Source organism: Temnothorax curvispinosus, unplaced genomic scaffold, assembly GCF_003070985.1.
Source record: "Temnothorax curvispinosus isolate PA1 unplaced genomic scaffold, ASM307098v1 QBEX01002228.1, whole genome shotgun sequence".
Taxonomy (NCBI): Eukaryota; Metazoa; Arthropoda; class Insecta; order Hymenoptera; family Formicidae; genus Temnothorax; species Temnothorax curvispinosus.
Genome location: NW_020212008.1, coordinates 323659 through 347710, shown reverse-complemented (window position 1 = coordinate 347710; position 24052 = coordinate 323659). Strand labels below are relative to the sequence as shown.

Here is a 24052-nt window from a genome sequence, read left to right as displayed (position 1 = left end):
AGAACATGGCGGCAGAATAATTAAAAGTAATTAAAACTGTGTTGGTGGCGCTTTGCGGTAATCCAGCCCCGACAAATTCCATTTTGGACCCCGGCGTTGTTTGCTGCTGAGCGACCGACCGGAGCGAAACGCGCCACTCCGCTTTCCGATGCTTTCCGGCCATCCCTGTACGCCGCGCGCATGCACTGAAATTATTCGTCCTCGCGTGGAGAGCCATCGACGCTATTCGGCCGGAAACAGTCGATACAATTTAGATATTCAAGTCGAGCGCCGGGGCCTCATTGTTGCGCGCGATCGGGGAACGGAAAACCCGGAACGCTTCCGCGCACGGTCGGACGCACGCGGAAATTTCGTTTGAGCGTTAAATGCGGCTGTTAAATGTTGCGTGAGCGCGACAGGGAAATGCGCGACAGCGCCGCAGAATTTAGTAGTTTACGATTATCCTCGATATATAATTAAGTTTTAAGGTGTGTCGGGTCTCTCGCTCCCTTTCTCGGGATTCAGTGAATGGATCTTAGGAATAACTGCGTAAAAATTAATTTTATAATTATTCATGCGTTGCTCATCAGATCGAATTTGTCGCTGGTATTAGAAAGGTTTTTAATTTTCCTTTATATTTCGATAGAACATTGATATCGTTATTGTATGATATTGTGATTACGTCACGTGTGATATAAATAATTATTTATTTATGATAACTCAGTTTAATCTATACAAATTTTCTTTTTTGCGTTTGCTTCCTCATCTCGTGTAACTTATTTGAAGCGTAGGTACTGCAATTTGTTTTTTCGTTCCGCGTGGTTCCGTTCTTCTCGCGCCAAAACTTTCTAGGGTGGCACATTCGTTGCAAGGACGAGCGTCGTACGCGAAATCGATCCATTGTAGATCGAGAGAGGATCGCGCGTCTCGTACAATTTTCGCACGTATCCGTAATGCTGCGCTGCTCGCGAAAATCGAGCGACGCGGGCAGGCGCGCTAGAGTGAAGTGGAGTGGAGTGGTATGGCGCGGAGTGCATGCGTGCGAGTTTTCGGCGGTAGGTAGGTAGAGATAGGTAGGCCACGTACGCATGTATGCACGTCGTGCGAAACGCGTAGAGCGAGCGTGTGCCGTGTGCGGATAGGAGAGTATAGTAGCAGAATATAGTCTCGCGAATGGGTCGATAACGCGCAACTCTCTCGCTCATCGCGGAGTCGGCGATGCCACGCTGCCGCGGCCCCCCGTAAGCCGAGCTTTCCTCTCATTCCGTCGTAAGCCCGCACTCTGGCACATCCACCCGTCGCCGCCGCCACCGCCGCCGCCGCCGCCGCCGCCGCCGTCGTCGTCGTCGTCGTCGTCGTCGTCGTCGTCGTTGTCGTCATCGTCGTCGTCGACGTAGTCGTTGCCGCTGCTACTTGCATCGAACGACCGACCGACCGACCGATCGCCCGACCGACCAAAACCGACCGACCACCCCGTGAAACCACCACCGACGCCGACGCCGCCGCCACCACCGCCGTCCCCACCGTCGCCACCTTCGTCCACCGCCGCGCGAGCAGCACTATCAGCAGCAACAGCAGGAATCAGGAGCAGTACCAGCGGCAGCAGCGGTTGTCACCTTGCGATCGCCGCCACGCTGCGCGAGAGTCGACCAATAACATCCGTGCGAATCACGAGAACAACGGAGCGGTATCAGGAACAAAAGGACGGTCGAACGGAGCGGCGGTCTGTGAGGGTGGCGAATTTTCATCGCGAACTCTGTCTCCGAGAGCTCCGTGCGTTTCAGTGTCGATGGACGAGACGTTTCCCCAGCGTGACTCTCAAGCAGTCTCTCGCGATACATTCGCTGAAGTGATGAGGAATGTAATACGCGAATTCCGTCCTCGAGAGCGAATCTTCTTTATTCGTGCTCCGGTCTTCGCGCTCCACTCAAGTCGTCGTTAACAGGTTGTCGTCACAAGCTTTGCTCTCGTCGTCGGTATCGTCTGCTGTATTTTAGTACGAAGATTTAATCTTCGCTTGAGTGAAATCTGAATACTAAAAAATTCCTTCCGAGCTATTCTTCAATATTGTCCTTTTTAATGCGGGAATTCACCCTTCGCTTAAACCGAAACACACCGAGCTTAAATTTAACGAACGGTGAGTGAAGGTAAACAGTTCGCGAAATTGCTCGATCGTCAATATTATGACGGAATATCGAGTGAACTTATTTCGCGAGTGAGATGCTTTATTCGCGGCGGTTATTAGCGATTATTGCACGGTGCTTAGCCAGGTGATTGTGGCATTGAGGTGCAAGCGTGATGAGAGCCCATCATAAACGATCGGTGAGTTTCCGCCGGAGTTGAATATCGTTCCGATTTCCGTCTCGAAGCAAGCTAAGTTGATTGAATTGTGCGGTCGGATGGAGATTCGGAAGATGCCTCTCACCGAGTTAGGATCTCAAGATCCGACACTCTCCCGGCCAGGCGAGCCGCTGTGCTCCACCATCGTGCGATTCGCCAGTTCGTGATTAAGATCTCAGATAAGATGCGGTCGGCGGTTTTTTTGGAGAAGAGTTCCAGTGATTTCGGCGGGATGTTCGGCCAGCGCGTGCGAATCGCTCGGGCTGGATAGTCGGATTGGCCGGATCTTCTCGACCTCAGAGTGCTTCGTGAACGCGAATTCCGGTCCGAAGCGGCGCGGTGGCGTTTGCCGTTGGTATGCGGAACAGTCGGCGGTTCGTGCAAGAAAAAGCGTCGGTTTCCAGTCGATTCGCGGCGGCTTCGGATATCGCCGTCGTGTCGCGAGTGCGTCGTCAGTTAAATATTGGCAATCGGCTGAAGCGATTCGCGTGAAATGCGATAGTTTCCGCGATCGACCGGATATTTTGACGGCGTCAGGCCGAAGTACAAAGCGGAAGTTCCTCGTCTGGTGTACTTCGCAATCACTCGAAGGTGATGTGCTATTATTGTGAGTCTTTTAATTTTCCGCTCTTTCGCGGATGAATGAATTTACCGTTCATCAGAAGTGAATCACGATTCAGTGAATTTATCACACATCTGCCGACGAGTCATTGGATATTCGTCTTGAATACGTATTCTTTTTTTGGACCGCGAGAGCAGCTCGAGAGTTTTTAGTTAAACGGCCGTATCACGTTTCCGTTTAATTCCCAGTTTTGCGATCCCAGTGTACGTCAGTGTCGTGCGTTATCTTAACGTCAAAACATTTTGGGCCAGTTCGATGCGAAAAATGAAAGTCCCGATCATGAAGTAGATCGAACACGGAAGTACGATTTTCGGTAGAAATTACGCGTTCTCGTGTTCGCTATCGAATGACGATCGTGCGTGGTGTTGGTGCTTTTGTCGACGACAGCGAGAATCATCCACGAGTACGGTGATCGTGTGATCGTTACCGTCGTTTGTGACGCATTGAATTACCAAGGCACGAAACATTAGTGCCCCACGGGAAAATGAAGAGATCCTCTTCGTTCTTCACCTCAAGGTAGGACCCTACTTTAGGGAGCCGTTGGTGCATTTTAAACGAATGTAAAAGTTTCACGATGCCGTTAGTGATATATAGTAATCTCTTTAACCGTGTCTCAGTATACGTTCTACTTTTGACAGTACTCCAATTTTAATTCTTAAGCGCCAACACTATTCTAAAGAATATTGGTTAATTATAATAGGATATAATATGATAATATATTACAATAGGATTTTATATATATTATCAGATGATTATGTAATCAATATAGAGTATAAGTAATGCGTTGAGATTAAATACAGTTAATATGAAATTTATTTATGACAAGTAAAAAGAGCAATCCATAAAATGGTACATATTTGTATTTGTAACAGGTTTCGATTTGCGTACAAAAAAATTAATTTTACAAAATTGTGTACATTAGATATCGAACCTTGGTCTATTTCTCAATTGCTTACATTTAAGTTAAGCAGGTATTATTCCAGCGAGAATCGGAATCGGAAATTGCACGTGCATATACGAATACCGCGTTCGTCGACTGACGCATATTCTAAAAAGACTTCGAACCCGCGAAATAAATTGCCGAGTGCGTTCTTCAAGGTGATTAATGTCTACGTCAACTAGCGTTCGGTCGCTATTCGTCTTGCGCAATCGTTGGAATGCGGACGCCACAGAATTTAATCGTCCGCGAACAGTGGCGCGAGCGCCGGTCGCGTGAATTTCATCTTGTCTCGTGTAATTAGTCGACGGACGGGGCGATTGTTACTTATTTGTCAATTTATTTGTGAATATACCGTACGCGTGGACAAATCGCGTCTTTAACAAATGAGCGTGACGCGCAAATTTATACCGATCGATAATACTGTTAGTAATCCTCGAATGTCTACGTTCCGTTTTTTCTCCGCTTCTGACAAGATCGTCACGGATGACTAAAAGATCAAAGTGTTATTCGAGAAAAACAACGTGAGAAGGGAAACGAGTGCTAGCCGAAGTAAAAATATTTGCTTTTAAACAAGAAACATTAGATTGCAACCTTTTTCTCACTTCGGCACAATATAATAATTATGTTCTCGACGTCATAACGCGCGACGGGTTTGTTTCTTGTGGGTGTTACGTTAGCCTCTGGATAGGTAAACATAGTCTTGACAAGTTTTGCTTTCAACGTTCTTCTAATCTTTCGGAAAAGATCTTCCTCTTTCCTAAGGCTAGCTGCTGAACGGGTAAACATCGATGTTGGCGATAGTATCGCCCTGCGTTTTCGTTGGTTTTACTGGCTCCGGTAATATTTCGTTTGAAAGCGATCGGCGAGGCGTGCCGTGTAAGTAGATGCTGAGAAAACAACGAGAATAACTACGGTGGTGGGTAACTTTGAAATCGGAGGCGCGCGGCGCCAAGCGCAAACTGATGCTTCGCTTATTTTCAACGATCTCGATCCGAGGGAAATCTCGTAAACGACTGAAAGACCGGTAAACCTTTCTCTCGGGTGTTTGGCTATCGTCTGAATCGTGTTCTTTTTGTTTTTGCATAATAGCAATAACGAGTTTATTTTATCATTAGTTTTTGTTCTCGCAAATAAATTGCAACAATTAACAATTTGTCTTTAGTAATATACTATTATACGTAATTACGTGGACAATCGAATAGAACATTGCTTCGGCTATTGTCTTGGATATTCGCAACTATTTCTCTTTCTTGAGCGTTCGCGTTTTATTTTTTTGGAGTATCGACAAGATTGAAAGCTTTTTTTTAACACTCTTTTCGCATTAGCATTGCAGAAGCGACGCGGCATAGTTTGACATTTCATCGATTGATCGTCGTTATTGTATCTTCGCGGAGGGCTCGGTATATTAAGTTGTAAGGCGTTCGTTAGTCACTCGCGAGAATATTCCCGTAACTGTGCGTCTTCGTAATGGTTATGCTGTTGCATCGCTAAATCCGCTCGCGTTTCTCGTCGCGTCTTCTTTGCGAATTGCGCAAAACGAAAGTTCGACACTCGGGAGGAATATATTGAAATATCGGGCTTCGATTTCACGTTTGCCGCGATAAACGAGGGGGGCCTTCGTAATAACGTCACGTACACATCCCCCGACTACCGCCACCCCAGCGGATCAAAGGAAGAGAGCTCTCCTAGCTCGGAGCAATTCGTGCTTTTAATTTAGCTCACGAACCAGTCGGCCCGCCGCCGCCGGCTACTACAACGAACGTGTCCGGGTTATCCTTATTCAGAAATTATCCGAAACTGTCGCTAAATTTCCTCTCCACCACGAGCACTCTTCCTTGCCCTCCCCCTCATCACGCTCTCTGTTCGCAGCTTTTGTGTCCGCGGCGGTAGCCCTGAATTTCCTATCCTCCCCGACTAATGTATATCGTTACTCCCGCGACGCGGGTAATTTTAGATCTCCGTCTCGCGTATCTCATTTCTCTTTCGTTGCGTTTCCCGATACATTTTCCGTCCTCGATGCTTTCCACGTGAATCGCTTTTAAATTCACTCCAAGTTTCCCCTCGAAGTAACTTTCGCGACTCCGCGATCGCAATAATAACTTAGCGGAGAGCAATCCGTTATGGCGCGCTTCTGAAATGGATATATTCGTGTTTTTTTTTTATACGTCGTAATAGATATCGGTGGTCTGATGGTGGTAAAATAATTGGCGTGCCATTTTTGGATTATTTTTGATATGGATATAATATCTGTAACGAATGTTATGTCCTGCACATAAATTTTGCGCGGACCTGCGACGGACGTTTATGGTTCATAAAATGCAATTTGTTTTGACGGTAAAAGTTTACAAAATCGAGTGCCGCGGCATCGGTGCGTTTAACGAGATATGACACGAGCGTCGGTAATTCTTTTAATAAACGCGTGAAACAAACACGTGTAACACACGCAAATAAGTGACGATCCGGATCAGGCGGGTTTCGTAAGTACGCGCACGTAAGTAAGCGCACGTTTTGCTTATTTCATCGCATGGCGAGCTGTGCTAATGCAATATTTTCTCACTCTCCTTTTATCGAAATTACCAACGCTCGCTGGCGCACACGAACGTGACGCGAAGCGCGGAAAAACGTCACTCGGGACGTAGTAAAAACTTGCGCGGAGCAAATTTCACAGCGAAAATACAACGCGTCGAAATGCGTTAACACGTCAAAAGCGAGAATCGTGAAACTATTTTCAGACCTTATCGCGTTGCCGCCTCGTTTTGCTCTTTTGTTCACGTCACGCCACTTAAAATATTACCAATTAAAAGGAGTACGACGTCAGGCGGTAAATCGATGTATCGTTTGATGTTGAAGATTTTCATTTAGAAAGATAGTTTTTGCTCATGAGAGATGTAATTCTAATTATCAAAATGAAGAAAAATTACTTAATCCTGAGGCTTCGCCTTGGGACAGGCAGGAAGTACCGTCATTAACCGAAATGAGCGGTTCTTCTACATCCTTTGCCTTTCACGCTTCTTTTTTTGCGCCCATATTTTCTCTTTCAGCAAAGTTCCGCCCATCCTTTGACCTCGGCTATCATTACTGAAGAGTTAGTGGGAAAAAGGCGGTCACCCAAATAGATTACACCGGGCTCTCGTAATCAAGTTGGGGAAAATCGATATTAATGCATCGCGCGAGATATTCGTATCGTTGTATTTTCTAACTAAAACGTATCGTAAAGTAAAGAAACCGAATAAAAACGAACATGCTGAACTTGAATGCGCGCATAAAAGCTTGACAGCAAGATAGTAAAAGTGCATAATGTTTTAAGACGCGGCTTACGGCGGAACGGAAATGCGTTGAACAAATGAGTGAAGAGGATAGAGAGGAAAGAGAGAGAGAGAGAGAGAGAGAGAGAGGGGGAGAGAGAGAGAGAGAGAGAGAGAGAGAGACAATGAACGTATTACCGCACAGTCTGCTCCTAATGACGTAACCTGTTGACGAGATTATAATCAGGCGGCGGACATTAAAGCTAGAGCGGAGCTGGAGCGCGAGTATCTAACTTCAGCTTCTCTAAAGACCTGGATGTTACACACGGGAGATATATTATGGACACATACCTACGTATGCCTGTGTATGCGGTACACGTAAATTATATTCATACGTTTATAATGTCATCGTCGTTGTCGTGTGTCGGGGGAGTGGGAGGGGGGAGGGGGTGAAGGTCTTTTGCGGACGAGAGCCGGCTCTCTCGGCTTTTCGCTAACAGCGTAAGCGCACTTACCTTTGATCCGGAGCTAGCCATAAACATCCTTTTATCGGCCCTTCGTTAGGGAGAATCAACTAAAAATGCAGAACGACGTGCCATTCAACGACACAAAGGACGTGTAAAAGCCTCTCGAATAGTGGTGAGGCGTCGCTTGTTGCATCCCTCTCGTGCTTTTATTAAAGAAAAAAGGAAAGCTCTGAGCGGGCACATTTCGTAATAAGATCTCCTAAATCTATTACAACAATCATCAATGGTCTATTTTATTATTACGAGTCATATAATTTCCAACATTTCATTTATCTTAAGATACACTACAAGAACATATATCTATTATATTTTGTATTTACATTAAATTCTTGCGTTAATTTGATATATTATATTATTAATATAAAATTTTGCCGTCATTAAATTGATCTTTTGGAATTTTATTATGATTTTTAGGAAATATGTGTCATTTCTTGTCGGATCTTGACAAATTTGGCTGAATAAGTAAATACGCTCACAATTTTCCGAGCTTAAATACTCCTGACCTCTTTTAGAAAATTCAACCTTCTGGCACGCTGAGCTAATAAGCTGCGTGCGGGTATCGTAAAATTCGCCATCGAATACTTCCGTATCGTTGTACAAGGTCTTCGAATACTCCGAAACGACCTCTGCCTCTATCTCCCGTCTGAGTAAGCCCTCGGGAATCTGATTCGCGACTTTACGATTTCATGCTGCAAGCACGCCGCGCGCGAGTCAGTAAAAGCTGCGGCGAGAAAGAGAAAAGAGAGAGAGAGAGAGAGAGGGAGGGAGAGGGGGGAGAGCAGAAGAAGAAGTTGTAAACCCGCACTTAAGCCAAGCGATAAAAACTTTCGAGGGCGGCATGGCCGCGGACGTATTTCCGGCTCACGGCCGGGATGACTCCGCGCCGAGGTAGCTGTAGAGAAAAACGACAACGGGACCTTCGAGAAGAGATAATGAGAAAGTCGAAACGCGCGCAAGATGGACTTTTCTGTTCAGCTTAGAGTGAATCTTGTAGGGATTTATCGGTTATTAAAACCCGCTATATATTTTTTTAACTTAATTCCGTAATAAAAGCAGGTCTGAAAAATAATTTCAAATAGAAAATTTATTGGCACACATGCATGCAATCGATTTCCAACGTAGAATAATACAGATTAATATAAAATGAAATAAAATAAAATAAAATGAAATTAATATAAAATGAAGATACATCGTCTACGAGGAACAGGTTTTACAAGATTCAATTATATTAAGATTCATTTTTCTTTTTATTTTTATGGCATAATAAGGTAGGAATAATAGAAGAGATTAAAATTTAATGAAATATACAAGTTACTTTTGATGTGTACTTGAGTCAGAATATCGAATAGGCGACGAAGCTTTTATAAATGCGAATTAATCTTACATAACAGCGGAGGGAAGCATACGACGATGAACGTTATCTCACGGTCCGAGCGAATGAATTTAGATTACCTTTCGCACTAGCACGAGTGGAAGCAGATTTTTATGAAGCAGATAATACGCTCCACGATCTACATTCCATGCAGAGCGGAATAGGCCGTAAATTTACGTTTAAGCCCCGCGTTGTTTCCAGCATCCGCTAAAAAATTACCGCGGTACACTATCTAAGAAGAAAAATGATGCAATCCGCGTATTTATTCTCTGCAAGAATCACGCTGAGATTATTACGGTTGATAAAATATCGCGATTAAAGACGCTATCTTTTTATATTTTGCAGAATATATACAGATCGTACAGATATACGATTATATTAATAATTAATTATAATTGTTTTAATTTCTGATGTAATATAAAAATAGTGTGCAAATGAAACATTACCTATATTTATACCGCGATAACATTTTTGGATAGAACAGCATCTTACATCCAGTCACGAATCTAATTGAGATCACGCACAGAGAACACAATGTACAATGAAGATCGCTCGCGCGCGATAATTACGAATGCGTTTTTGCTTTTATGACGCTTGTCCGTATTTGTTCCTTTACTATTTTTCGTTAAGTATGCCAACTGCATTAGGGCATGTGCCCGCGAAAATACGCGGTCCCGTGTACGCGTACGTACATGCAGAAACGGGGAAAATACAAAGAGGCGGGTACGAATGCACCGAATTTCAGAGTTCGCAGTTTATCTTGGCGCATTTGCAGTGGCACGAGGTAAAACACAAACGTTGGCTGTATAGGGAGGGGGGAGGGGTGAAGAGGTGAGAGGGCGGTAATCGGAGGAGTGGTTTCGCTCCCGTTGTTTCAGAGGGTTCAGAGAGGAGGAGAACAGGGGATGGGGGCGAAATGGAAAAAGGGGTTGCTAGCGGGCTATAGCGCTTGTCGGGAAAAGCTCGTTAAAGAGATACTGTGGCCGAAGTTAATGAACAAAGATCGGTGTAGCATCTTGTCATTATCCGATTGAAAGTCTATAACGAGCGGATGTTTATATAGCAATCGTTCGTAAATGTGAATTTGCGCCGGTATAGTCGGCAGTTTTTAATTACAGATTACTTCAAGTCTTCGTTGTTCCGTTGGCATTGTTAAAGATACTATTGTGACTATCAGAATCGATTCGTTAAAAATTACTTTATACATTGTATTGCAGATTATTCACAATGTTGTATAGTTATTTATAAAGCCTGGTATGTGCATTAGACACATGTCTACTCTCTCATTTTATATAAAGTTATTTTAAGTTTGCTCTTTCGAATCATTGAAGAATATTTTGACTTTAAGAAAATAAATAGTTATGAAAATAAATATTATTGCAAGACGAATAGATATGGGAAGAGTTTGACGCGACACAATTGATCTGAACGATAGGAATACAAAAGGCATCCATGAAAACTTGATCTGCGTTATAAACAAGCATCCAGAGATCTTCTCGCTTTTTTTTCTCATCTTTAGGCACATGTCTATTTTTAAAAAATTATTTGTGTTGCGGTTTCTTCAGCTCACGTTGATACATTTGACTTCCTTTTGTCGTCCTTTTTATTCGCCTGCAACGCTGGTCTTTCTCATCGAATTTTCGCGCTGCCATTCCGACACGTTCAGATTTATATTTTCTGCCCGTTATCGGGCTTTCCCTTTTGTGCGTTGCCCTTCTACGTCCAGTCTTTCATTCCGTTTTCAAAGCACCACCGCTCCTCCCTCCCTCCTCCCCCAGGCGAATGAAAGCGCCCTTCTTATATAAATAGCGTCGCGGAGTGCCATGACAATAACGATTTAACCGCTGTCAGAAGTAGCGTTTTTTATCGCAGGTGCAGCTGTTCGGAGATTCTTCGTGAAAATCAGGAGTAGCGATTTCCGATGCTGATGCTGGGATCATCATATCGCTCCCCTCGCACCGAAACGATTTGGATTTTCGCCCTTTTCTCCCGACCCAACTGTTCTCTTTCTCTTTCACCCGATATTCCCCAGTGGCCCCTTATCTTCTGGCGCGACTCCAAGTCTCCGTTATCGGGTCTTTCTGACGCCAATTACGCGATTTTTCAAATCGACGACTCGCCCGCGCGAGGAACGCGGGGAAAAATATCGTAAGTGATCGCGAAATCAATAGCACGTTGACATTCTTTTAGCATAAGTTTTATTAGTTCATTCTTTACGTCATGCACGGTAAAAATTTAGTAGAGTAGATACTTACACGGTGGATATTAATACCAATAAAATATCAAAGTTCAGCATTAAATATCGAAATTTACGTGAAAGGTTAAATTTTATAATAACATTTGTTGCGAGAAAAGTAAAGAGAAGTTCGTCTCTCAGAGAGAGTTCTTTCGAACTTCTGAGGTGCGACGACTAATTAATGTTATCCACGTGCGTTTGCGCCTGTTTACCATGTCTAGGAGCTTTGAGTGAGAGGCGCTGCTTTTCAAACTGGTCAGAATAGGATGGTAAAGATACTCGTTTCTCTCTCTCGTCTCGGCAGAAGTTCTGAGCCGAATATATCTTGGCCATCTAATTAGTTTCACGCTAACGAGGGTGGGAGTTCTTACTTCTCTTAGTGGGGCAATATAATGAGGCTAACTCTCCATTTAACTTTATGCAGTTATAATATATACATATATGTGTAAAAGCGATATATATTTCGTGAATGTACATTTTAGAGTCGTATATGTATGTATAAACGCGTGTTTATGAATGCACACGGTTCGAAAAATTGTTTTATTAACTTACAGCAACAACGAGCGGAATAATATTACGCATTTTACACATATTGCACATATTGCACATTAGAAGATGTTACTGTTTACCGATGGCAAAACGTTTGATTATTCTGCATCCTCTTTCTATTATTTTACCGCTTTGCTACGAAATGCAATATTGTCTGAAATAATATCTATTCACGTTTGTTTGCATAATAGACATAAAGGCGTATACGTTCCCGTCATTTAATTAAGTTTGCACTAGCGTAACGATGGTACTGTACACGTTGCGCATTATAATTAACAAAGTGAATTTTGCATGTACAATCACGGTGCTTGCATGTCTGCGACACACACTTCACGATCCATTTTATATTACACAAATGTAATTTTTATTTTACAAACAAAAGTATATTCTTATACTTATAACAACGCATGCACAAAGAGCATATTTAATATTTTTATGTTAATAATGTCTCATCGTTGTTTTCCTATTCTATAGCATAATTGTAATTGAAAAAGCATGCATATAATAATATTATTATGTTTATTAATTTTGAAATTTTATTTGCAAAAATATATTGATTTTTCTTTTAAAGCACAAATGATCTGATGCGGATAAATTAAACATAATTGAAGCGCATGCGATTGCTTATCTCGCGATTTATATTTCCATCCGAGTTGAGAAACATAAATCATCTTATTTGAAACAAAGATATCCGTTAGTACATTAACGTTTCCCCGCTTAACATTTATCGCGCGACGCGTTTTCTTAAATTAATCTCGCGACATCATTGAACTGTAGGAGCAATAGAAAATCATGATCAGAGAATGTAGCAATGCTTAAATGCATATTCTCTTCGTCTTATTCGGCGTGTCGTCTTTAGCAAACGTCATCGTCTTCGTCGTCATTCTCTCCGTCGTCGTCTTTGTTGTCGATGCCCGCTCCTTTCGATCGCGCGGGGCGAAGTACGGCCTCATCGTCTAATTAGTTTTACATTAACGAGGTAAGGGGATTGTACTCGTCATACGGTGGAATTAACAGCGCCAATTTCGTATTTAAGTCTACGCCAGTCTCTCTCGGTTCCTCTCTACGCACAGAGAGCGACATTGAGGTAATTACGAAGTAGCTCTTTCGCTGCCTCGCGCTTGCAACGTGGTGGTGGTCCATCCTTTCCTCGCGTACGTACGTACGTACGTATCGCGCGTAGGTACATATCAAGGCACGTATCCTCCATGTGTACCGTACCGGGGTGGGTTTACGTTGGTTTGCCTAATGTCTGTTGCACCGCCTTTGGCTACGCTGGGGCTCCTTTCTCCGTGGCGTGCCTATTAATTAACCCCGAGACGTTAATTGCGTCGCGAGTGGCGGGAGACGCGGGGAGGATCGGCGCGTGTTCTCTCTGTACACACTCGCGTGTACGACGCTACGCATGCGATACACGTAGCCGCGAGCGTAGTCGCGTGTCTCTCTACGTGCCTCTCTCTCTCTATATGTTTAACCTTGCCCCTTGGCAGCCGTGAATAAGCTCCGACGTAACGGTACGCGGATAAGAGCCGAAAGGGGAGAAATGAATTAACACGCTTAATTAGACGACGTCGAGCGGTCTTTTTCTCTTTTTCTCCCGCTTTCCGCCTCTTCCTTTTCCATTCCTCTTATTTATTTTCGGCTATCTCTTCATGCCTTTCGCGGCTTTTCTCTCTCGACTTTTCTACTTATCTTTTCGGCTTCTTTCAATGTTTTATGTCGGCAAGGCATGCCGACATAATGGCCATTAATGACCATTGACGAAACCGACGACAAGGTTGACTATTTGCTAATTGCCAAGGCGGATTGTCTCGTCGGGTCACTCGACTCGACGAGTGCAGCCCCCTCGTTGCTTTTGCTTTTTCGTGCAGTGCTTCTGTATATAGATTAACTTTCGAGATATTTTTTGCGTTGATATATTGTACAGGAATTTCTTTTGCAACCCTTTTTTTAAATTAAATTTAAAGATGACCAATTTTTGAGTGTATTAGTCTGGTTAATTTTAGGTGATTTTTATTATTACGAAATTTCAAGTTTTTATGATATTAAGACTGAATATTAAATGTAAAAGCATTGAAGTATATAATTTTTCCTTCTTAGAATCAGCTATGTATATTTAACGTAGCGGATCAATTAAGTATTCTATCTTTGATTTTGATTTTTACGCGGAGCGTCACGTCGGAAACAACCACATGCGCGAAATGTCGATAAGGCGGAGGAACGAGCGCTCGTTGGGGCTGATCGATGGATGCGCCTATCGTTTGAAATTACGTTAATTGGACGTTGCCGAGAGCGGAGAGACAGTTTTCTATGCTATATCGAGCGTGCACGCATTTGTCAGGCGGCGAAAGAGGAAAAGAGGTCGAAAAACGGAGACGGAAAAGGAAGAGAGAGACCTGATGGATGAGATAAAGAGCGAAACGGAATCAATGGACGGAACGAGGAGGAAAAACGTACGCGGTGGTCCCATTGGGTCGCATTGAAGTGTTGCCCTTCGCCACAGCAACGCAGGGGCTCTCCATGTATCGATTCGTCTTTCGAACTTCGAATTTTCAGGACGTGCGCGCGCGTGCCCACGCTCGACTCGCGCGTACATCATCAAACGAGTAACGCGATTTAAATGGTTTCGAGGATTCGAAACGAGCGATTGTGTGATGCGCCCGCGCCGCCCGGTTGGATTTTATCGCGTGCGCGCGCGACGTGTACACGGGGGATTCGATTACATGGCAAAAATATTTCCGAGCGACGACGCACACACGCTCGGAGCTTTTAATATGTTGTTATTATTTGCGTTTCGTTTTTGCTACGCGAGTTCGCGCGCTGCATTCTGCATCCGACGAATACAGACGTTTGATGTGCGAATGAATGGATATTTCCGGGCGACGCGGACGCCGGTCGCGCTGCGGGTTAACGTTTATGCGGATTACGTTTATAGAAGTGCGATCAACAGCGCCAGTGTTTGCGCCGAGTCGTCGTCTGAATAAACATGAAATTTTCAATAAATTGCGCGGTATTTTTCGAAAAGTTCCGAAACAGTTTCCGAAATGCGACAGTTGATTCAAATGGGAGTGGCCGCCGGAGTGCTATTCAGTTTGAGCAAAAGTTTGGTCGTTCTCTCAGGATCTCCCAGCCGGGATATCCTATTTTGTAAAATACCAGACATTCCCGCGCAATCATGTCCTCGCTTTTAGCGCGTAATGGCGCACCAGACTGCGTCTGACTAAGTATCCATCCCGGGAGGGAGGCGGAGGACGGAAAGCACTGTCGTCGATGTGAGAGACGGATGGGCGGGGTAGAGATGGAATCTCGGCATAAATTAATCGACCGATGATAAATTGCAAAACGCGACCGAATCAGAACGGAGGAGAATAGTCGAGACACGAGACTCGAAAGAGAAAGGGAGATGCGGAGGGAAGGGAGATGCAAAAAGAGATTGTCAAGGGAGATGGATGTCTCCGGTTTCTCGTGCATCTATACTATTGCATCACGGGAGTGCTTCGGCCGTCGTGCATATCCATCCCTTCCATACAGGGATGGGTATCTTGGGTATCCAACTTTAATTTCTTTGACGAATTTGTCGACTTTTCCTTACAGAAGTTATGACGATAGAACGCTTTCCGTGTCCATCATTTTCGAACGTAAAAACTCTTGGCTGGAAATGCCGAAATTTTTCTGTACGTTCGTTGTGTTTGCACGAGACCACACATTAATCGCGATCTTTTAAATAATATCGTCATTCCTGGAATCTTGATTCTGATTCTGAAACAGCGCGGAACGGATTTGCGAAATGATACGACGAATTTTTGGCGCTTGGCGCTGCCGACGGGATTAACAAAACTTTGGCACATTTTCAAATCCTCGTGGTAAATCCTCAGTCGTTTTTATGTTTTTATCCTTGCTATCAGCGATCGCCAATATTATTCTGGATTTGCTACGCGGCTCCTTTTTTAAGTGAATTTCTGATCGGTTGCATTCTATGTGTTTTTGAAGCGTGGCGATGGCAGAAGTTTCGATAAATTCGGAATTTCTCGGAAAGGTTCACCAATGGATTTTTCCGGGGCGCAGAAGTTATGGAAGGATGCTGCTCCATTAAATGGAAAAACGTTCTCTTCCACCATCTCTCGACTTTCTATAAAACGATGGCGCATTCTCTTCGATTTTCCACTGGCTTCGGTACTTCCCCTGATTTTTACGTTCTCCTTCTTATTGCTTCGATTAACTTGAAATCCCTGAATAGAGACCGGTGTAACTGTCAAGCGCAGTGTCACCAGAGTCCCCCTGTCGTTATATATTCCGCGTGTATCTCCGCTGTCGTTACATATTCCGCATATATTTCCGAAAATTGAGATTACGCCGACCAGTCTCGATTGTCTTCGCCGATTCGCTCGTTAGCTCGGAACTCCTCCGTAAAAGAGTTCGCGCGAAACGAACGTCGAAAAAAAAAGGAACGTACTATTTCCCACCTGCTTCTCCCTTTTCGTGAAGCTTCCCGGATTTTTCCGTTTCGCTCCTTCCGGCGCAACGATTTCCTGCCTGTGACATGGCCGGACTTTTAATTTTAATCATCGACCGGGGAATTATAAAAGTTGCTCTCGCTCGAGGACGCTTTCAATTAAGGATTTCCGTTTCTCTCGGGACGATCGGTTCGGTTGGCAGGAGAGAGAGAAGAGGGAAAGGGGCCAGGGAGAGAAATCGGGGACGAATGGTTGAGGAGAGTTCTTTTCGTCTGTATCTACTGTCCGTCCTACTCATCCTTTACCTACCTACGTATTCCCCCAGGAAGGCAAACCGCAGGAACAACGTGCGAGGATTTTTCCAATTAATTTTATGAATCGGAAGATCTTTAGGGACTATTTGTGAAATTAACTCGTAACTCGACTTACGCCGCGGCGCCGTAGCTTCTACTGGTAATCACGAGATGCTTCAAGTATATATGTACATGTTGTAGCTACAATGCAATATCAGACGTATGCCGATAATATGTTACATGTAAAAATAATTATAGCTTTTTTTATATATTGCATTATTAATATCGCGTCATCTTTTCAAACCAATTTTTAAAACTAACTTGTTTTTCGTTATTGTTTAATTAAGTGTTAAAACCCGAACTGTGATTATATTATAAAGGTAAAAGAATTGCAATTATGTCTTGAAAATATGGTACAACGGTAACAAAAGCTACGTGTTGCGTCTGGAAATAGTAGCATACAGTGTGTTTCCGTTTCACGGAAAAATAACCACAAGATAGCTAGGGCTTCCCGTTGACAATGGAAACAAAAAGGACGAAAAAGTAATTTGACCAAATAAAACAGTTGTGCGGTGCCTTGGGCGATGCACTCATTGTTGTACGCGCATATGCGCCTAAAACTATTCAGGCTTTTTGCGCATTTTGCGACAGGGCGAGACGGTAGAGCAGGAAGGAGTTACAAGACTTACGCAAGCAAAGGTATTATTCTTCCCAAAAGACTTATGTGAAGCAGCTGCTCTTGCAATGCGGCTGCTCTCGGTCAGAACTACATTATGGTTGACACAGCCGTACAATCTGGTAATAGCCCAGTAACAGAACAGAGATTATTTGTTGTTCGGTAAGCAATTAGTAGATAATTACTAAAATTAAACGTTAAAACAACAGGGAGGAAGGAAGGCTTTGGCACGTTTTATCTCTATCAATAACTACTGTCTGTTCAGGACTATTAAACATTCCCTATTAATGGTATCTCGCATGAATATCTCGGAATTTTTTTTTTTTCATAAACATTGTTTTATCCGAGTTACTACTTTTGTAAAAATTAAAAAAATGATTAGTACAGAGTTCGTGTTTTATCCGTCATAATATATAATTCGTGAATTTTGTTCAAGGATGTTAAGCTACATAACGATACGCGTCCTATATTCGCAGTAAGAAAGAAGGAAAGGAAATTAGTTATTAGAGAGCGAATTAGCTAAGGTGGCAACGAATTAAACATTAACGTGATTACACGGTGAACACAGGCGGAGCGTAGCGAATTTCGAGGCCGCTCGCATTCTCTTTGTGCAACTAGAGATCCACGAGCTTGCGCTAATCCGGCGGTTCTTCGAAGCGTATACATCCTCGAGAGGATACTCCGAGAGGATAGATTGCGGCGTATATATCCGCCGGTTCGCATAACTTCTCCGAAATCGAATTCTGCAACGGTGATGCTATTTGCGCGAGGTGGAACATGCATCTAACGGTGTGCTCGCGTTTATATACGGACATAAGAGGATGGAATGGAGGAATCATAGATACATATTTCTTAAGGTCTCAAGTTAAAATCATAAGAGTGTACTTTTTACAATCTCTCTCTCTTTCTCTCTCTCTCTCTCTCTCACACTTTTAGTCAAGAACTCTAAATGTTGCAAAATTGGGGGGTTATTTGGTAAATTTACCAAATTTATAGTTTCAATATCTGATTGAAATTAGTTTCGGTACTTCGACGTCAAGACTTTTTTAAGTTGACCGTTCTTCGATCGAGCTCTCAGTTTTTCTGTCCGTCACGGTGCGGCGCCCCGCGACTTTGTTTCCCACCTTATTAAGTCAACTAACTTTTAAATCTTCATTTTCATGCAATTACGCGCGGAGATGAATTATTGGTTTTCCGTCGGTTTCGGTTGCGAGTAATTGAACACGGTCGGATATCTTCCGAGGTCTAAGGTTTCTTAGGCGCAATAAGGATATAAACCATGCTGGCACCGTACTTTCCGTGTGCGATATTGTTCCGCGATTATGTATCGGCCATCGTTTTGTGAGATAACTGTCCCTCTGGTACTCACAAGTGGATCCGATACGGCCGCGTTTGCAGTGCACAGGCTCCGTACTGTAATTAAGTGGTTCGAGGAAACGGGTAGACCGAGAAGTACTGTGTAACGTTCTCTCGCTGCTCTGAACGATTACCGATGAGGGATAATACTACGAGGAGACAAGTAAAGCCTCCGTCGATAGAAAATCAATATGTCTCCAACTTTGCGGTATCTCGTGTTATATCTTCTTTTTCAAATACGGTTATTTAATAGGATTAATCCTTTGCCCTGATCGATACTTAATCGTATCGCTGGTAGATATGCCGACCTGTTAAGGTATCGTATTCTCTCCTCTTTCCGCTGTTAGTACAACACATTAGAGCTTGCTAAGTGTCTCTGCTGGGAATTGAAGGGATGGTCGAAGAGAATTAGAGGACAAGCCGGGGCTGCATCGCTGCATGGCTTGTAGCAGTATATATTGAAAATTAATGTTGCGTAGTGTAGCAGTGCGCGACGATAAATTATACTACGTTATATCTAGAATTAATTAATAATTGCGAACACAAGACATAGTACGAAGTTTTTATCTGTTTCTGAGAGGGAACAGAAATTGGAGAATATCTTAGTGAAGGTGTAATAATTTAGTGGATAAAGGGACACACAATTAGAAGGAGATTTAGAGCGGAATGGTAGAAAAACGAAATTGATATTTTAGAAAAAAATATATCAGCTGTTCGCAAGTTTGTGTGAGAGAAGAAATTGAAATCAATGGTAGAGGAGGCGGTTGCATGGTGCGCGCGAGTGCTTTCGCACTTTAAGATTCGATCTCTCTCCGGCAATCTCCCATTCGCTTGGCGTGATTATACGCGGGTTCCATACGGCTTACAGCTGTCTGTCTAACGGTCTGAAGCCCGTTACGAGGTAGCAGCGAGCGCTTCCTCGTGGAAGCTTGGCATCTGCCGTCCATTGCCACCCAGCGCGCGCAATGCAGCAATCGCGCAGTAGTAGGGCCGGGGCATGTGTAATTAAATGCAATCAGGCAATAGAGTACTCCGAATTGCCGTGCGTTTAGCTCGCTTCGTCGGCTGCTTCTACGATCCTCGGCTCGTCCGGCTCTTACGCTCTCCGGTCAGGCTCTTTCATTCGTTTCCTTTCGTACCTCTCGTCTCGCCGACCAACGAGCAAGCGGAATGAACGCTCACGCACGCGAGCGCGAGCGGAGCGAGCGTCGCCCGCGGCAACGTCTATTCGGCATTTCATTCGACGGACGGGCGGGCGTGCTCTCGAAAGAGCGAAGCTGAAAGGCTTTCAATTCGATAAAGCGCTTTCAGCAAACTTCAGCTCCGAGCAATTAACGGGAATTAATTCTCGTTTCTTTTTCCATCGCTCGCGCGCGCATCCACTCCCCTTTCCCTGTCGGTGCCGCGCTCTCTCGCGAGTGAAGGCGAACGCAAGAGCGAATTTCTCGTCGTTCGGAGCGACCCTTTGCACGACTTCTTATTTGATTTAAGATCGCTGAGCTCCGCAGTTCCTGAAAGCGCCCCGCGCTCTCTTTCTCTCTCTCTTGCGCGCGCGCGAGTACGGAGATAGAAATTTGTTTACCTGAAAGCGCGGAATCCTGACGATGTAACGGTACTGAAAGAATGCGCGATGAATGATCGTGTCGTTCGTTCTTATCTCTAGAAAGTTTCTTCCCCCTTTTATTCTCCCCTTCTTTCGTGATAATTTAATGCTGTTCATCGCATCCTTCCTCGCTTTGACGAATAAATGTTTGTTGGAAATGTGATATTTAAACTCGTATTTAAACGTTGCATGTATAACGATTAGAGTGAAACAACAATTTGTATACGTCCGTACGATTATTAGACTAATCCCTGTGTCTCGACGTAGGAAGTGATGCAGAGCGGAGAGAAAGTCGTAAACGAAACAAAAGCGTCCGAAAATCGGAAACGCCGTAGGAGAGATGGCGGGTGGGATGCCTCGAATTCTCGACAGGAAAAGCGTAGACAAAAGGGTTTGGGGGCGGCCTATAATTCAGACTTGATGGCTAGATGGACGGGGAGGGAGAGTGGATGGGTCCGCGGCAACGTGGAGGAACAGTAACGGGAAGGACGGGGACGGGAGGGATTGCAAGGGAGAGAATTACGAGGTCACTTCCGGTGGCGCCTGCACGAGCTTCCGCTTCCGGTCGCGCAGCACACTGTCCCTCCTGCTTCAGCCGCCACCGCGACCGTCTCATCCTCCTTCTTCCGCCCTCTCTTCTCGCGTCTGGTCCTGGCGGCTGGATAGCTTGGTCGCTCGCTTTTCTGACCCCCTTTTTCACCGGGGACCCCCTTCCCTCTCTCTCTCTCTTTTCTCGTTCGAGAACCTCGTCCACTATCCGGTGCAGGACCTCGGTGCAGCGAAACTTCGCACAATGGCGTAACTTGGCTATTACTATCGCGTGCCCATACTCCCCGGTCATACTCTATCGCCTATACTTCTCCCTTACCGGAGTCAACCCTCTCCCTCTTCCTCCTTTCTCATCCGTGCTCGTGTTGCATTATGCATACCCCCCACCAGATAAATGGCGGATACGGTGGACCGTTCGGCGGACCGGACTCATGTACATCTATAATACAGGTTGGTGCAGAGGGTGCTGGTGTCCAGGATACTCCAGGAGCTCAGGAAGTTTCTCGCTTAGGTGCGCAGGTGACCCGCTCTAACTGACGTAAATTGTCGTCGTTAAAACGAGTCCCTCATAACGCGCGCGCGATGTCACACACATGTGATTAAGCTCCGTTATAAGAAATAAAAAGCTTGCGGAAAATAATTAATGTCAGTATTGTATCGTTATTTTTATGTCGAGCAGAATAGGATTAAGAATAAAACTCAAGACTGATTAATTAAAAATTAATAATTGGTATCACAAAGGAACGAAATGAAGAATAATTAGATTATTTGCTCGCCTCGAGTGTAGTAAGTGAATTAGTTATTCATTCGTTTCCGCGAATGTGCTAGTTATTTCGTCATAACGGGAAAAGACAGCCGCTATTCTTATTTCGCATTTCATTCCGAAAAATTTCACTCTGGCACACAACAATTTTCTCTCACGCGTGCGATATGTTGGTATTATCTACCAGAAAAGAAGCTCTTACGCGCGAGTTTTTCCCGAGGATTTCTCCCTGGGTGAAAAATGGTGACGCGGCGTACTATCGCGAGCACGTTGCAGCATAACGATAGCGGACTCACGAACGCAAGTGGGTCACGATGCAAATAGTCGAGTGCATTTGTGCAGCAGAGCGACGGACGACGAAGCACGCCGGCGGTCGGTGTGCATCGAAAGCGCGTGGATTTGCGTCACAATGGGACGATGAATTTTTCTCGGCGACATTTTGTCACCGAGCGAAGAAAGAGAGAAAGAGAGAGAGAGAGAATGAGGCGCAATGCTATCCCGCAAACGAGAGAGCTGCCATAAGCGTTGTTCTTACACCGTCGACTGGCGTTAACTGCGAGACGCGCAGGAAGGCAATATAACCGGCGATCGTAATTACGGCGGATCGAGGGAAGGCAATTTCCACGGTTACAGTGACCGTGAAACGATTATTGGTCCTGCCGGAGCCGTTCGTTCGCGGTGAAATTACGATTAGGCCAGTCGACCGACTTCACTCACGAAGCTCGCGCAACACGGCCGTTTAATTCGTTTGTTCGCCGCGGTTAATTACGAATACTCCGGCGTATTGCTCGCTGAAAGAGTTCAAGATACGCCGTAGTTAATTACCAGTGGGGATTACATTCGGTAGAGGATGATTTGAGTAGTGCAACGCGAAAGAAGAATAATTTCGTCAGTAAACGCTCGAAGATTCCGAACGGATGTAATTTATAATTTGTTGAAACATTATCGATTTTTGAAATGATTTTTAGCTGAGTCATATGAACGAAACGAGTTTCGAACATCTCGAATTACGAAGCGCACGAAGAACTATGGATTATTGATACGGAACTTGGAATTCTGCCAGTGAAACGAAATTGAAGCATAAACAGTCATGCTATTGAGATATTCAGAAAGTTCCTACCGACTTCATATTTCCAACCATCATTGAGCGTTATATTATCTAGCACAATAAAAGGATCAAAACAACATCTTTTTGATAGTTTTGATAGATAGTGTAGATTCCATCGAGAAAGTAAATATTGCGATCAATACAATTATATTAATTTATTACATTGTAAGGTGAATTTATTTTGATTGAAAGACGTGTAATGTAGGAAAAAAATTCTGGATAAGATCGAGCGAAGGATTGAGACAAAACCCAATTCGGTTACCGCTCGTTATTCACATTTGATATGCAGATCCGATCGGATAACTGTTTTTTCCCCGTTTTTCGTGTTTTCTATTTAAGAAAAAATATCATTGGTTCACGCATTTTTAAAATGCTCACAGTGGTTCGCTTGATGCATATATACATTTTATCTTTATTTTTTTAAATATTAAATAAGCAATATTGAAATAAGCGAAATTAAAGTTAATTTTTATTATACGAATAATTTTCTTGATTTTAAGTGAGAAATCAAGCAATAAAAGTATTCTTTCTTTTTCGAGATAATAAAAAGACATAATAGTTTCTCTTTCGGGTTTATTTCATTTTTAGCTTTGTAATCCTTGATACTCATTTTCTTTTATCTCGGGAATACATGATTTAATTGTACGAGTAAAACGTAATCAAAGAAAGATAGATGCGTCTGAAAATTTGTGAGCAGATATTGTGAGAATTAGTCATTAGCGATGCGCCGTGCAATTAGGCATTCAGCGAGTAGAAAAGCCCGTTCACGGGCAGACGGCCAAGGAATGCAGACACGGTTACGCGGGCGTACATCGGGATCTATCGTAACAATCCTAAACCACCGGTGGCGAGGAAAAACATGCTGATCGCAGTTTAACGCAGGCGTGACGAAAAGCAACGGCCGTCGGCAAGCCTCGGCGGCGATGCATATCGACGCGGCCATTATTTGTGCTTTATAACTATACTGTTCGAAATATTTAATGCTTATGTTAGGCAGTTCGACAATGCAACGAAAATGTGTTCTCTATCTTTGAACACGATGCATCAAATCGTCATGTCGAGATTTTATTTCTGATGATAAACGGCATTTTTCAGCGCAGTCCGATAATTCGTGATGTACGAAAAACTTTAAAATGTGGATTTATTCCGCGCAAGAATAATACCAAGCAAATCTATTGTATAATATATTTCTTAAACTGGACGATTTTTTTTGTCCAAGTTTCAGCAGGTTTCTTACGTTTCGTGAAATTTTTAATGAAGATTATAATTTGTTGAAATTTTTAAAACTACATTAAAATTATATGTTTACTGTCTGCCAAAACGACTTTTGGCAGACAGTAGACATATAATTTTTTTATTAACCAACAGTAGCAAACATCGCTTTTATATTCAAGCCTTCTATGTTTTGCATATTATCAGCTGTTATGGCATCTTGTCATA

At 43.7% G+C, this 24052-nt stretch overlaps 1 protein-coding gene across 3 annotated transcripts in view; it reads left to right on the top strand.

Moving 5' to 3' along the window:
- The window catches only part of LOC112468910, a 305546-nt gene that overhangs the window by 43554 nt on the left and 237940 nt on the right, over positions 1–24052 (top strand). The window contains exon 1 of one of the 3 annotated variants that reach the window (XM_025038320.1): positions 1575–3457. The exons of the other annotated variants lie outside the window; for them this stretch is intronic. The gene's annotated coding sequence lies outside the window, so the exon portion shown is untranslated. Of the gene's footprint in view, positions 1–1574; positions 3458–24052 lie in introns of those variants that run through there. 3 annotated transcript variants of the gene reach the window in all.